Source organism: Poecilia mexicana, unplaced genomic scaffold (genome assembly GCF_051168715.1).
Source record: "Poecilia mexicana isolate PSO_F unplaced genomic scaffold, ASM5116871v1 scaffold_12, whole genome shotgun sequence".
Lineage (NCBI taxonomy): Eukaryota > Metazoa > Chordata > Actinopteri > Cyprinodontiformes > Poeciliidae > Poecilia > Poecilia mexicana.
The window spans coordinates 8,219,005-8,234,991 of NW_028263381.1; positions in this window are offsets into that span (position 1 = coordinate 8,219,005).

Sequence of the window (15,987 nt, forward strand, 5' to 3'; positions counted from 1 at the left end):
ATTACTCGGATCAAAAAGAAAACATAACACCCTGTTTTCCATTTCCACCTTATCAATTTTCTTTCGGGTCAAAGATTACGTTCGCAGATTTATTACAATAACACTGCAGAGACTCTAAATCCGTCCATAAATATAAATGGAGGCATAATTCCTGTTTGAGGATTAAAGATGTCTGAACACCTACACATACAAATGCGTGCACATTAGGGAGGAAAGTTTATGGCTGAGAGGACGGCAATACTGATGAATCAGTTGTGCTCTCCGTTTGATTCTTACCCAAAAAGACTAAAAGAAAATTGAGGGCATATTTTGATGCAGGCATTTCTATTTGAAATTGTATTTTTTTTACACCACATACTTCATCCGCCGTTGCTTTTCTGTCACACTTTAATGATTCTGATCATTAAACAAATGCTAATACCGGAGACAGATAGCCTGAGTTAATACAAAAAGCTGTTTTCACTTGACAATTTCATTTATTCGAGGATAAAAAGCCACAATGAAGAAATCACATCAATCAATCAAAGTGCGCCTTCCCTCACATCTGATGCAAAACTAGATGAAAGCATGATAGTGCCAGTCAAACATGGTGGTGGCAGTATGATGGCTGGGGGCTGTAATGGCTTTTCAGGGTCGGGGTGAATCGCTCTAATTAATGGAACCATGAATTTCGCTCTTTACTGGGTCATCTTTTAGATTGAGTGTGTTTGAGTTACCTAAAGGGACAAATATCCAGAGCAAATGGAGTTTGAATAACTTTTCCTCTTAAAAATGAAATCATCATTTGAAAAGCTTGTCTGACGGTAACCTTTCTTGGTAAAACTTTGTTTGAAGACTGATATGACACTTTTTATTATTTGGTAAATTTTTGCGCTTTAATGCAAAGTTGGCACTTTTAATGGACTTTTAATGCAACTTTGCATTGAAAGTGTCATTATTTACCGAATGACACTTCATGACAAGAGTCATAAATATTCATAAAGACTCCTTCATGAATGTTTATGACAGTGTCATGTCAGTCTAGTGCACACCCCCATCAAATAAAGCGTTACCTATTTTCTTTGAAAAAGAAAGAAGAAAAATAAACCTGTACGCTGTTCTGTTTGTCAAAATGTGCACTTCTGTTTTATGTGATCTCCAAGGAGTCTTTCCTAAAGGATGCGCCGAATCTTTATTGGTTTCGTTCACTGCCCTGGTTTGGGAATAGATTAAATAAAACTCTGCAGGAAGCTCAAGCTGAAGTGAACTTCTCATTGCATGTGCAGTTTTTGGTTCGGACGCCTAGAATCAGGAGGACATCAGGCCCTGGATTACAGCTCGGATCTCTAGATGTTCTCTGGCCTGTCTTGTCGTTCTAATCCTCCCAGTCTGAATGAAATGCTCATAAGCCCCTTTAATGTTTTCATATTTTGTCACCTGTTCATTCATCTGTTGAGTCTTAACAAGGATGGCGATGCTTCACCATCAGGTGCCATATTCCATAGTTTGTTTTGCTCTCTAGCAAAAGACTTTGAGCGTCTAAATAAAGTCATATAGACATTTTTTTTTTGTTAATGTCGCTTTGATGATTCTGAACCAGTAGCCTGTGAGTTATTTTTGACACAGTCACTACATAATCACTTCTGAAGAGACAGGGGAAAAAAATGCAAAAATATTACAGTACTGTGAAAAAGTACTTTCCTCTGTGGAGATTTTTAAAATTGTTTTCCAACTTTAATGTAACATTGGATAAAGACAGCCTCATTTAATGCAAAAACGAAAGAAGCCTCGAAGTGCTAGATATGCTGTCTGCAGTTTGATCTCAATTTAACCATGATCTAGCTCCTGTCAGCAATAAGCTAGTTGCGACGTAGTTCTATACATTTTACAAATTCAGATCCTAATTACGGAAGCGCATTGCTATCATGCAGTAAAAAAAATTTTTCGATCGCTATCTCGTTATAACGAGTTACGTATCTCGTTTTAACGAGTTACGTATCTCGTTTTAACGACTTACGTATCTCGTTATAACGAGTTACGTATCTCGTTTTAACGACTTACGTATCTCGTTTTAACGACTTACGTATCTCGTTATAACGAGTTACGTATCTCGTTTTAACGAGTTACGTATCTCGTTTTAACGACTTACGTATCTCGTTATAACGACTTACGTATCTCGTTTTAACGAGTTATGTATCTCGTTATAACGAGTTAGGTATCTCGTTTTAACGAGTTACGTATCTCGTTTTAACGACTTACGTATCTCGTTATAACGACTTACGTATCTCGTTTTAACGAGTTACGTATCTCGTTATAACGAGATACGTAACTCGTTAAAACGAGATAATTTTAGGTCCAGGAAGTGGCGGTATTATGCTAGCCTAGTACAGTGACTAACATGAATTGGTCAGGTTTCCCTTCATGTTTGGTCTACAACATGTAGAGATACGGATGCTGCTTTGCACTGTGGTTAAAACCATTAACAGCATGCCTACTCTGACAAGATCCTAAACAGAACGGGACTGCACAGAAGGAGACGTCAGTCCGGTCCTCTAGCTGTGGCGGCGTTCCTGACTGGATCGAAGCTGAAGTTGGCTTTCGATTGTAGCTTCTGATTCGGGAAATGGCTAAAGGGAGATTATAACGGAGGCTCAGATGTATTTGATGAACATTTTCTGGTCAGATTTTTTATTAGAACAGTACACTTGCTGAACAACGGCAACGGCTGTTCGTAACCAAGCAACCGAAATCAACAGAAGGCTAGGTAGTGGCAAAAGACAAAACTAGATCCTGTTAAGCATTCTTCAAAATAAAAGACTTCCTCTCTCCAAAATAAATCATAAATCAGCAAAAGCTGAATGGCCTCCTTTAAGCGTCTTGAGAAACAATCACCTAATGATCCTGATTCATAAATCTCTACTCGGCTTGGCTCCAGCATACTTAAACTTTCTTTAACATAGATCTGTTAATTCCAATTCTTTACGTTTTTACAATATTTTTCTTTTGCATGTTCCACGTTTCCAAACTGAAAAAGGGAAGCAAGCTTTAGTGTGATGGCTCCTACAGCCTGGAATCAGCTCCAGTCTGAAATAAAGATGTCAAAACTGGTTCCACTGGACTTATTTCGAGCAATTCTTAAAAACAGACGAGATTCTCTTAAACGGTGTCACTGTTTTTAAATTCTTTTCTACCGTTTTACACTTCTGCATATAATTAATTTTATTTTGTAACCAGGTTGCTGTGTGTTGCAGACTTCTACCCTGGTCCCTCTTGAAAATAAGATAAGATGTGTATCTCAACGGGGTTTACCTGATAAAATAAAAAAAATAAAATAAAAAATAAATTATAATATTTGTCAAATATTGGTCAAAGATTTTTAATATTTGTCGACAAACAAGGAGCAAAGAAGAGACACCTCTCCTTTACCATATAGGTGACTTACACTAATGTCTTCTAATGAAGACAAAGAGGGTAGATAAAGATTATTATGTTGCTTTGATAAAATAAAACTCTGAACTTGAAGATAGTTATAGAAATATTTTGTAGGAATATCATGTTTGTTTTTAATTTCTTCAAGTTACATAAATACCTTCCCTGAAAAAAGATCAGACACTTTAGTTATATTCTTAGCAGTTTAAATCCTGCTCTACATGGATGAACATTATATCGGATAGTTGTTGCATTTCTCCCAAATAATCAAGTGTTTTTAGCCAGATCATCATTGTATTTTTCAGAAATGGGTATTTTGTTTGCTTAATTAACCTTTTCCTGCCTGATGAGTACATGTACAAGTCTATAGCAATAGAGATCCAGTGGGACACAATAGTAACCCATGCTGTGGGCTGTCTGGTAGTAAAGTAAAACATTGCTGCCCTGATCTGGGTTGAAATAACATAATAGGTTTGATAATTGTTAACACCCTCTGTCATATGGGAGATATAAGAGAAACAGTTTCATTATTGGGCGTTTACCATTTAAGTGAAGTTGGAAAAAGTTATATTTAGCTCCTTAAAGAAGAAGGGGAGTGAGGAAATTGAAACTGATTGGAAAACATATAAGAATTTTGGCAATATTGTAATTTTTATAATATTGATGTGACCAATTAAGGAGATGGGTAGCATCTTTAACTATTAAACTTTTAAAGCTAACATACTTAGACACTTCCGACCTGGAATAGATTATTCATCTCTGATGCTATGTTGCATCACTATAAAACGGAATCTGAAAAGTTGTTGGCATTATTATCCCAGCTGATGGATCCTTGTAAGCCACACAAAAAGGCAGGTGCTCTAGGACAAAAAAGTGAAAGAAAACAGAAGGTTAAAATAATAACAAATATTGTAAATGTGATAGGAGTTTATTTCTAATGCACTCCAGATGCAAAAATATTTTTAAATCTCTCATTACTGAGGTTTCAATTCAGATAAAGATTTCACAAATCACAAACTAGGTTTGAAATATTCTGCCATTAGCGTAGATTAGAATAATCTACTCCAGATTTGAAGTGTCGATGTATGTTCGTTTTTAAAGCATAACAAATGATTTCTTAACATTTATATGTTAAATATAATTTCCAGTTACTTATTTACAGTCATATGTCAAGTCATATGTTAAGTATAATTTACATGATAATTATTATTCACCGAATTTAACTTGATTGTACACAATTCCAAAAGGTGACGTGAAAAATAATTAAATTCAAAGCTTTGTGTATGATTTATTTTGGAGAGAGGAAGTCTTTTATTTTGAAGAATGCTTAACAGGATCTAGTTTTGTCTTTTGCCACTACCTAGCCTTCTGTTGATTTCGGTTGCTTGGTTACGAACAGCCGTTGCCGTTGTTCAGCAAGTGTACTGTTCTAATAAAAAATCTGACCAGAAAATGTTCATCAAATACATCTGAGCCTCCGTTATAATCTCCCTTTAGCCATTTCCCGAATCAGAAGCTACAATCGAAAGCCAACTTCAGCTTCGATCCAGTCAGGAACGCCGCCACAGCTAGAGGACCGGACTGACGTCTCCTTCTGTGCAGTCCCGTTCTGTTTAGGATCTTGTCAGAGTAGGCATGCTGTTAATGGTTTTAACCACAGTGCAAAGCAGCATCCGTATCTCTACATGTTGTAGACCAAACATGAAGGGAAACCTGACCAATTCATGTTAGTCACTGTACTAGGCTAGCATAATACCGCCACTTCCTGGACCTAAAATTATCTCGTTTTAACGAGTTACGTATCTCGTTATAACGAGATACGTAACTCGTTAAAACGAGATACGTAAGTCGTTATAACGAGATACGTAAGTCGTTAAAACGAGATACGTAACTCGTTAAAACGAGATACGTAACTCGTTAAAACGAGATACGTAAGTCGTTATAACGAGATACGTAAGTCGTTAAAACGAGATACGTAACTCGTTAAAACGAGATACGTAACTCGTTATAACGAGATACGTAAGTCGTTAAAACAAGATACGTAAGTCGTTAAAACGAGATACGTAACTCGTTATAACGAGATACGTAAGTCGTTAAAACGAGATACGTAACTCGTTAAAACGAGATACGTAACTCGTTATAACGAGATAGCGATCGAAAATTTTTTTTTACTGCATGATAGCAATGCGCTTCCGTACCTAATAGATCATGTTTAAAAATGGCAGTTGTCTTTTATGAGTGGGCAAAAATCCAGTAGTACAAAAAATATATTCTGAACCTATGGCAGCCATAATGGACTATGAGGTCAAGTGTGATGAAACTTGAAAAACTTACAGTAACTTAAATAACCTACACGGTCCAGATTTCCAATAGTTGTTGGGCGTCTGTGAAAAAACCATAAAGGATTACAAATAAACATATCTTTGAACGTCAGCCTGTCACCATAACTTCAGTGCTTCAATGATAATCCTTCACTTTATAAAGATTTCCAGGAAATGCTCTAAAAATGTCTTGCAGCTCGTCAGCATTCGTCCAGTCAGACAACAGTCTTTTGCATCGTGCACTTAGAGCCTCTCGGTGTCTTTCTGCAAACTCAAAGCTGCCGTCTTCTGCCATCTGGCCGCTCTCCCACACATTAGAGATCTGTGAAACGCTTCACCGACTCTAGTCTTTCCAGAAAATAAATAAATAATAATAATAATAATAAAAACCCTGTTAGAGCCAAGAGATCCTGCAGTCCAGCTTAAATGGTTCTCGGACCTCTGTCACCTTGACAACAAGAATGTCGAGTTCTGAGGAAAGGCTGTCTTGTCTTGGGTAGATGCAGAAATCCACGTTTTTCCCAGATGTGACTGAAGGAAACGGTAAAAACAAACAAACAAAAAAAAACACACAAAACACATACTCACACAGTATGTGTTTTGAGTGGCCTGCAGCACATTTTTCCTGTCATTACGTGCGGTTTCAGAGAACAAGTAACCGGCTTAAATAGTGAGGTTTTTCTGCGGAGCTTCTTGTCAGGGTTTGTGTTTAGTTGATGGAACATGTTGCAAAGTGTGCAGTGATGGACAGCACTGATCCCTGTGAAAGCAGCGGGGAGCTCAGTCCACATGCTTTTCTGATTTCTTCAGCTGACAGCGACATGCATGTTGGCCCTTACCAAAAGCCTTCTCTGCTGCAACTTTTTCTCATTTCACTTTGACTCCTTTCTCGTCTAAAGAAACTACTCGTCACCGTAGGTCAGCACCTAGGACCATCTACTTTTTAGAATCAAACTTGACATCTTGATGTGATCAACAGAATCTTAAATTCTGCCCACTATTGGAAAATCCTGAGCTTAAATTCTTGCAAGACTTTAAGCCGAAGTGTACTTGGATTATTCAGCAGGAAACGATCTGAGGCACACCGGGAAGTCCATTTAAGAATGTCTCAGGAAGAAGCACTGGAGTGGCCTAGGCAAAGTCCAGACTTAATCCAATTGAGCTACAGTGGCTTCATGCTTGAAACGCACACCAACTGTGCTACCATCCAGCCACTCTATTCAGAAATGATAAATCATTGGAAACTTTTTATATATTTTTTCTTTTACTCAGATTGCTTTTGTCTGATATTAAAATGATTTTGATGACCTGAAAATTTTAAAAACGAGGAACAAAAAAAAAAAAAAAAATACAAAATATACTTTGGCACGACACTGTGCCTAGGTTGATTTGGATGCAGCATCAGGCTGGGCGTCGGACAGGGAACAACCTGAACCGGTATCAGCTATGAATAAATTCTGATCAGGACATCCATCGTGTGAATTATGCGAATATGAATGGTGCTCCGTAAAGCTCTGAAAATATTTTAAATCTGCAATCGGATGCATCAGTGTTCTGACTTTGGGGGTTCTGTCACAGCAGGGTGGGACGTTTGACGCAGAAGCAGCTTGTCTCTATTTCCATTTTGTGCAAATGCAACAAGATGTATGTGAGAAAGGTTTCAGCTGTGTTTTTTTTTTTTTTCCGGTTGAAAATACATAAATCTAGTAGTGACTTAATTTTTTTTGTTTTTTTGGCAGAGTTGCAGAAAACCCGGCAGGACTTTTAGATCATTTGTGCTGCCTGAGCTCCACAAACACTAATGTCGAGAAATTAATTGATATTTTTAACATGTGACCGGCAAGGCGGAGGGGCAGAAGGGGACAAATTTTCTGCAAATAATGCCTCAAAGAAATGTTTAAAAACTCAGACGAGACCGTCAGTTTTAGCTGTTTGTCTCTGATTTCTCTTGCAAACGAGCTGGATGCAGAAAAACAAATGACGCCACTTCCTCTTGGCTCCTCTTGACTATGCTGCGCTCTGGCAGGGAAAGCATGAAGTCATTCGCTCAAACACGTCCTCCTCATCCGTGGCAGTGGTACAAGGTGTGATAGCATGGCAGACCTGGCCACAGATGGTACACTTAGGCGACCCAGAGGCTGCCTGCTGGCAGGACACACACGGTACACAAGAAACGCTGTCATCCTCGGCTTCCGCTTCAGACGCACTTACCAAACACTTCCGCCAGGTCCTCGACTGAAATCACTGATACGCTCTTTGGGTATCTGGCAGGCTCGTCACCTCGCTGGGTATTCTGATTTTCTTTTTCTTTTTTTTTTCTTTTTTCAAAGTTGACAGTTGTAGAAATTGTAGAAGAAACTTTACAGCTGTTGTTACAGGCAGGAAACCACAAAGCAAAAAACAAACAAACAAAAAAAAAAACAGTGGATAGTAAAAAATCAGGATAAACTTTGACACAAATTTTCTTGAATTTCTGCTTATTTTTACATTTATTATAAAAGGAAAATAAAAACATATAATTATAGCTGTGTGACACTTTAATGTTCTGATAATGTATGATATCCATGCATTTTTATAGGCGACCCCTTGTTCTTTATTATTCCCTGAAGAAAGTAGGCTGCTTCTTACGCAGAGCTTCGGTCTTTTTATCCAGAGGAAATGGATGAAAGGAAGCCATTAATGAAGCCATGCCTAGCATTAACTTTATGATTTCTCTGTTTTTTATGTTCTCCTTTCCATGGAAAGTACCACCAGCTCAGGCCTTCTGGAATAGTTTTTTGCAACTGAGGCTGGTACAGCTTAAAGTCTCTTACTGGTAAAATGAAATGGTTTCCTTACTGTTGGACATGCTCGATGGGATTCAGTGACTTGATGGAACATGTTGCCTTAAATTAAATTAAATTAAATTAGAGCCATCTTGCCGTCTCTGACCTGAATGTGAGAAAAGCTTCGCTCCTTGCTTTCAGCTGCGATATGTTTGAGGGGTTTCTTGCATGTAAACCCGGCATCAAGTCGCCCCACAGCATCTTAATGAGATCAAGACGCAGGCTTTCACAAGGACAAGGACGTTCGTTTGTCGATTCTCGTGGCCATGGCGGATTTACTAGCATGTTTTGGGTAATTGTCATGTTGCAAAGCCCAATTCTCCTTCAGTTTAAATTATATGGAGATGACCTGACATTTACACAGAATAATTCATAGTGGATTCTATGACGGCGAGCTGGCCAGGTTGTGCTATAGCGAAGCATTCCCGAGCCATGCCACCTCCACCTCCGTGCTTCACAGTTGGTTTGAGGTTCTTTTCCAGGCTGTATTTGGTGTCCATGTAATAAAATCTCCCTGGTGAAATTGATATCAAAATATCCAAATGTTAGAACAAAAAACCCCAGACACTCTCTTCTTTCCCCTTTAAGTGGTCTCCAGAGGGTTTTGTGTATTTAGGGATCAAGATCACACCTGCTTTTGATCAAATGTATAAAAGTAATTTCACCCCCTTGTTTGAGCGCGTTAGATTGGACCTGGAGAGATGGAAGACCTTACCATTATCTTGGCTCGGCCGCGTTGCTCTTCTGAAAATGAATGTCCTACCCAGGTTATTATATCCAATACAGATGGTTCCAATCCTTTTTACACATAAGACCATTAAAACTTTAAATGGCTGGTTTAGTTCTTTTATATGGGCAGGGAGAAAACCTCGTCTAAAAATTTCTACACTGTCTTCCATCCACAGGAGGCGGTCTCGACCTCCCAGATATAAGAAAGTACCAGCTTAGTGTTCATATGCAAGTAGCTGCTGATTGGATACAGAAACCAGTTTCTCTCTGGCTTGACATAGAGAGCTCCATGTCTGGCATCCCTCTGAAAAACTTACTATTTCTTAACAAACTTAAAAAATTAAAATTGTGTTGTAGTAATCCTCTCACCTTATCTACTGTTAAAGCTTGGCAAGTAATTCAAAAGCTTGAGGGCAGGTCTAACCTAACATCTCTTTTCACCCCATTATGTGATAATCCCCTTTTTTTACCTGGGATTTACGACTCTGGCTTTCAAGTATGGGCAACAAAAGGCATATCTGTTCTTTCTGATTTAATGGACGGGCCAAACTTGATGTCCTTTGATCAGTTATTTACCAAATATAATGTTCACAGACATGATTTTTTCCGGTATTTACAGGTGAGGGACTACATTTTGAAGAACACAACAATTCTCATCAACCAAAATGTCTCTGATTGTGAAAATCAATTATTTAAACCAAAAATTACAAGTTCTACTAAGACCTGTTATAGTTTATTAAAAGAATTAGGGGTTACTAAATTGACTGCCTTAAAGGAGACATGGGAAAAAGAGCTAGCCATAGAGATCAGCAACGAGGCTTGGGATGAAGCTTGGGAAAACGCAAAATATTTAAGTGTTTGTAATAAGGTTAAAGCTATTCAACTTAAAATTTTACATCGGGCCCATATATCTCCATATCTGCGTCATCGATTTAATCCAGACCTTTCTCCGCTTTGCCCCAAATGTAAAATAGAGGTGGGTAATCTGACTCACTGTCTTTGGTCCTGTAGGAAAATTCAACAATTCTGGTTCAGTATAAAGAAAGAGTTGGACAAGATCTTCTCCGTTAGCACTGAGTGTAATACAATGTATATGTTACTGGGAGTGACAAACAACAGCCTTAAGAAGAATTGTGAAAAACATCTGTACAGGATGCTTACATTCTGCGCTAGAAAATGTGTCCTTTTGAACTGGATAACAGATAAGGTCCCATCCATAACACAATGGCAACGGACTGTCCTTGAATATGTGTCATTGGACTTTTTAACCAGTAAATTACATAATAGAGATGATATGTTTCATAATATTTGGGATCCCTTTATATTGTATACTGGTCTTGATATTTCTGTTATTTTTTCACGTAGCCTTACATAATATATTGCATTAATGTGTTTGCTTTATTTTATTACTTTAATTATTTAATTATTGTTATTTATTTATTTTTTGTTTGTTTGTTTTGAGCTGGTGTATTGTAACGTTAATGTTGTGTGGAAAATGTTTCTTTTGTCTCCCTTTTTTGTTTGTCTTTATTAAAATGGGAAAAAAAAAAAAAAAAAAAGAAAAATGCCATACGTTGTCCTAATTTTTTCATATCACAACGTGTGTTTCCTCAGTTAAATATTTTAAGTGACATCAAAGTGTTGATGTCTGAACAACACAAATGTTGATTTTGGCTTAAGAATTGGCTAAAAATGCACCAGGACCACACTCGGTTTTTAGATATTGCAATTATTTTTGATCCAATAGTTTTGAATATATTGTTCTACATCTCTTGTTGATCATTTCATTGTAATTTCTGTTGATCTTAACTTTTCATTTAAACCTAGATCATTCTTGGGGCATGCGTTGCAAATTCAGATTGTTTTGATCAATGTTTCTTGTATCTATCCCTATCAAATAAACAACACAATTAACGATATATCTTCTATTTACTTAGCTTAGCATTTTTTTTGGCATACACTCGATCGAATGCGTTTTGAGCGCTTTGTGTTCTGGCCACACGACAAAGTGCTCCTTAAATAAAATGACACCATTTGACATTATATGACCAACTAGACGCCATTGTTTTGAATTAAATAAATGAACAGGACTGAACTGTACTCTCTACTCTCTGCACAAAGACCTTATTAGAGTGTATTTGACTGACTGTATTCCATATGATTGGGTTCAAATTGACCATGTCCATCTAGTTCTCTTTTGAATTGGTGCGAGATAAATAAACAAAATGTAACTGAATCTTACACCTTCTGGTGTTAGTCCCCTGCAGAGTCCCTGCTGCTCTATATGCCTGGAAATCATTGAGCATGTTCCCTTTTTTTTTGCTCTTTCTAAACCGACTTTATTGACTCTTTTTCCATCTCATTTCAGCGTTGAAGTGCCTTTGGCAAATCTCGTTGAAGCTAGACATTACTACTAAATGAGCCTGATAGCAGATGTCCCTGCAGGCCTCGCATTTCTTTGGCAGCAATAAGCAGGTCCTTGTCCTAAAAGTTTTAAGACTTCTTCAACCCAAATATAGAAATATTGAGCTATGTAATATTTGTGTGCTTTTCATTATGTCCTTATGTTATTATATTTTCATATTGTGTGTCAAATCCAAACTGAGAGGCAATAACGAGGTGGCGCTTTGACTACACTTTCGGTTTTTACTCCATTTTTGGGATGAACGGTTTCAAGAACTCTCGGACGGATCGCCTTCTGACTGGTTCCAGAAATGTGTGTCCTTGTCAGAACGAACAGTGGTTAGCAACATTTCAAAGTCAGATTCGCATGCAAAGCAGAGGTCTTCCTGCACGGTGGCACGCTGAGAACCACTGTTGCATCAGCATCCAGCAAATACACAACCGCAGCTTTCATTTGGACGTTTAGACATATGACAGAAGCTGACAGCGTTCCGCCATCCACGAAGAAACCGCGAGCTGACTGCTGCATACGAGAGTGGAGACTGCAAAAGAGATGGAAATGGGCTGCTTAACAGACTGTGCTAAAAAAAAAAAAAAAAAAACCTGAGCAACTTGAAGGGGCTTTCTGAAATATTCAAAGCAAAATAAATAAAACAAAATCACATCATTCTTTTTTTTCTAATTTTTACCAGGACATATTTCCCCCCCTCCCCTCCCCATCTTTTCTGGGGTTGCAGAGTGGGTGGGAGGGCTGCCAAATATTGTAAATGACAAAAGATGCAATCCAACCACAAATAAGTGGGTTAATTTATGTTTATGCCCTTTTGACAGGCTTTATGACTCATTTGATGTTTTTCTCAGAAGGAAGACTACCCCATATTGTGCTGCCGGTTTCTTAGAAGAGAGGATATTTAAAGGGATCTGCAACGTTTCTCAAGCAGAACACCTGTTGGTGGCTCTACCTGCTCATATGGCGTTACCAAGGCCTTGCGATTTTTTTTTTCTTTCTTTCTTTATTTTTAAGGAGTAAATGACTCCACACCTTGCAGAGCCACATTTCCCTACAGTTAAAATAGCGTGTAATTTAGGCGTATGTCTCTACCACCTTTGGACAGAAAGCCTTTGTCCATTCTTCTTTGCGAAACAGTTCAAGCTTAATCACATTGGACAAAGAGCACCTGTCATTTTCAAAGTTTCCAAGGCTTGCCCCAAGTTTCCAATACCGTTTAGGTCAGGATTTCTTAATTTCATCAACGTACGGCATCTCGTTCCACATTTTCTGTGACCACTACAAGGCTTATGGCAAACTGCATCCTTTCAACATTGTTTTTCTTCTTGCCACTCTTCTATAAAGGTCAGATATGTGGCGCAATTAAGAAGGGCCTCTTGACTGCTTCTCTGATTAATACTCTCCTCACCTGTCAGTTTAGTTGGACGGCGACGTCTCGGTATAGGTTTGCAGCTGTGCCGCACTTCTTTTTTTTTCTTTTTTTCCAGATTATCGACTGAGTAATACTTTGTGAAATGTTGAAAGTTTGAACCATTTGCTTTATGTTCGTACAAACTCCTCTGAGCCCTTCACTCCGCAGCTGCATTTCTGGTAAAATTAAACTACACACATGTTTTCTATTCTCTTACAGGTGAGTTCTGGATGCATTCGGTTGTTTGGGCTCACTTTGATCTGTCCTCTTGATCAGATTTTCATAATGTTATTCTGAAAGCAGGAAGCTCGGAGTCAAAAATGCTTTATTCGTGAAAGCCATCTGGAGGTGCACTGACTGACTGTTAGAAGAGACAGTCAGATTTTTTTCCTATGAATAAAACTGTCCAATCTGCAGATGGAGTCACCTCGCACCTGTGATTTTGGCATGTCATTGGCTAACAGACACGCCAGATGTATCAGTGACATAATGCAAAATATTCATGCCTAACTTTTCATGCAAGGCCGAATTTTCTGACAGCACTGAATTCTCTTCCTTTCCTTTTGTTTCCTTTCATTTCCTCTTTCTTTCTTTGATAGCGACAGACACACAGTAACATAGACGAACCGAATAAAACAGGAGTCCATGCCTGTGTCATGGTGCTAATAGCGCGAGCTAGTTAGCATTAGCCGGTGGAGTGCTAAAATAAACTTATTGTTAAATATGACAAAAGGTATATCGTCTTCTTGCTTTCTCTTTCTGTCTGAAATATTTAAACAGATTAGACGGCAGAAGGCAATACTTCAAAACAAACTGAGTTTACCACCTGAAAGCACCCTGACATGCCTAAAAGCACTGTAGAATATTTCAAAAACAAAAGCAAGAGAGCAAACCAAATCCTTCAGGGCACCAACTGTGAGCGAGGCACACAAAGTGGTTGGAAAATGTGAAGATTCAAACTCGGAGTAAGACAGAGCCGCACTCAGAAAGTTGCCATTAAAATCAGTTTTACGTATACCCAGTTTTATGTAGAGTGAGTCTCGAATCTAAGCAGTGCCGTATGTGTGCAGCCGGGGTATCACAGAGAGGGCAGCCGCCTTCCCCAGCTCCCCTGATCACACCGCCCCTCTGCTGCACTACACCCGACAGCCTATGTGAATTGTCGCAGGTTTCTTTTTTTTTTTTTTTTTTTTGTGCCTCGAGCGCAGGCATTTTGAGGGTTACATACTGCACAGCGGCAGCCGTTTTTCAGACACCTGCCAGCGTATTTGAAATATGGCGCGGAGGTGCTTTAGAAGGGTGTGTTTAAGGCACAGCGAGGCACAAGGAGAAGGAAATGGGGCACAGCCAAACTCAGCTCCATTGTAGGCATTTTTCACCTGCGTATTCGACAAACTGTGCGGAAAGTAGGCGAGCTCAAGGCTTGTCACTCTCGGTGCTCAAGCAGAATGTGACAACAAAGAGGAGCGGGGCATGACATATGCTGAACGATTCCAAAAAACTTACTGAATAAATATATAAATAGGAGATTACCTCATCTTTAGCTCAGATTCTGCAAAGTTTGACTGTTTAGTTGTGAAACATTGCTTGTTCATTGTATGTGACAAAACTGTAGCATATTATGCAATAAATTCAAGTATAAAGCCACCTGTACTTATTACTGTCCCACTTATTGATCTGAAAATCTCCACCGCCTGTCTCAGTGCAAACAGGTTTTGTTAGACGTAATATAAAAATGAAACATGAAAATGAAATGAAATCAATAAGGAGTGCTGTGAGAAAGCGTTTGCTCGCTTTCCGATGTTTTTAGTTTGTGTTTTTTGTGTCTAAATGACCAGAGCATCAAACAAAACTCAATGTCATAAAACTAGAAAGTACAAGAAGCAGTTTTTAAATGATGATTTCCTTTACTGAGAGGAAAAAGAGCATGTTCAAACCGACATGGTCGTTTTTGTAAAAGCAATTTAAGCCTAATTAAATTTATTTCCTTGTGTGCTTTTAGGTATTCTGTCTGAAATGAGCCTGTGAAGTGAAGTAGATATTAGATGTGTGAACAAAAAATAACATTACTGCAATAAGTGTACAACAGGAACACCCAACATGTTGCAGCTGCTGAAGCCAACTTGTGTTTATAACCTTCTTGTCTTCAGCCTAATAACCCAAATATCAACAGACATTATAGATGTTGTGCTGTTTATCTCCTTATTTTTATTTTTTTTTGCGGCCAACAGTAGAAGATGTCAAGAGGGCAGACATTAAGACAAGCTAACATTAGATTGCCCTGATCCAGATCACAAGACAAAATACTTCAAACAGCCTGATGCAACGTTGTACAACTTCTTTTGTCTGAAGGCCTGTAAATTTTAAACTCGGGGTAAGGCGTTTTAGTTCAAAGCATGCCCAGGTTTGAATGAATATTTCAGCGACAGCACTTTTTTGTTGTGGTTCTTCTTTTGTTTGACTCAATAATTGCAGATCTAATGTTACAAGATATATATATATATATATATTTTGCTGCATGATAAATTTCCCCTCTATTTGTTCCAATTTTCTGAGAATACACAGTGTCTCCCTTACGTTTTGCACGTTTTGCCCCATAAAACCCACATATCTTTGTCTATTTTGCTGGGATTTTATGTGATGGTTCAACAAAATAGTGGAAGGAAATTATACTTTGTCTTCTACTTTTGGGCGCCTTCATGGACATTTTTACTTGGGCTTCAGAAAAGATCCGCCACGTCGTGGAAATACGTGTGGCACACACCAAACGGCGTCAAACATTTAACACCAACTGTTGCATGCGCATAGGTAGCGCCCTTGAGATCGGTAAATGATTTATGCATGTTCTCACACTCTTAAGCAGCGATTTTCACAAGTTCA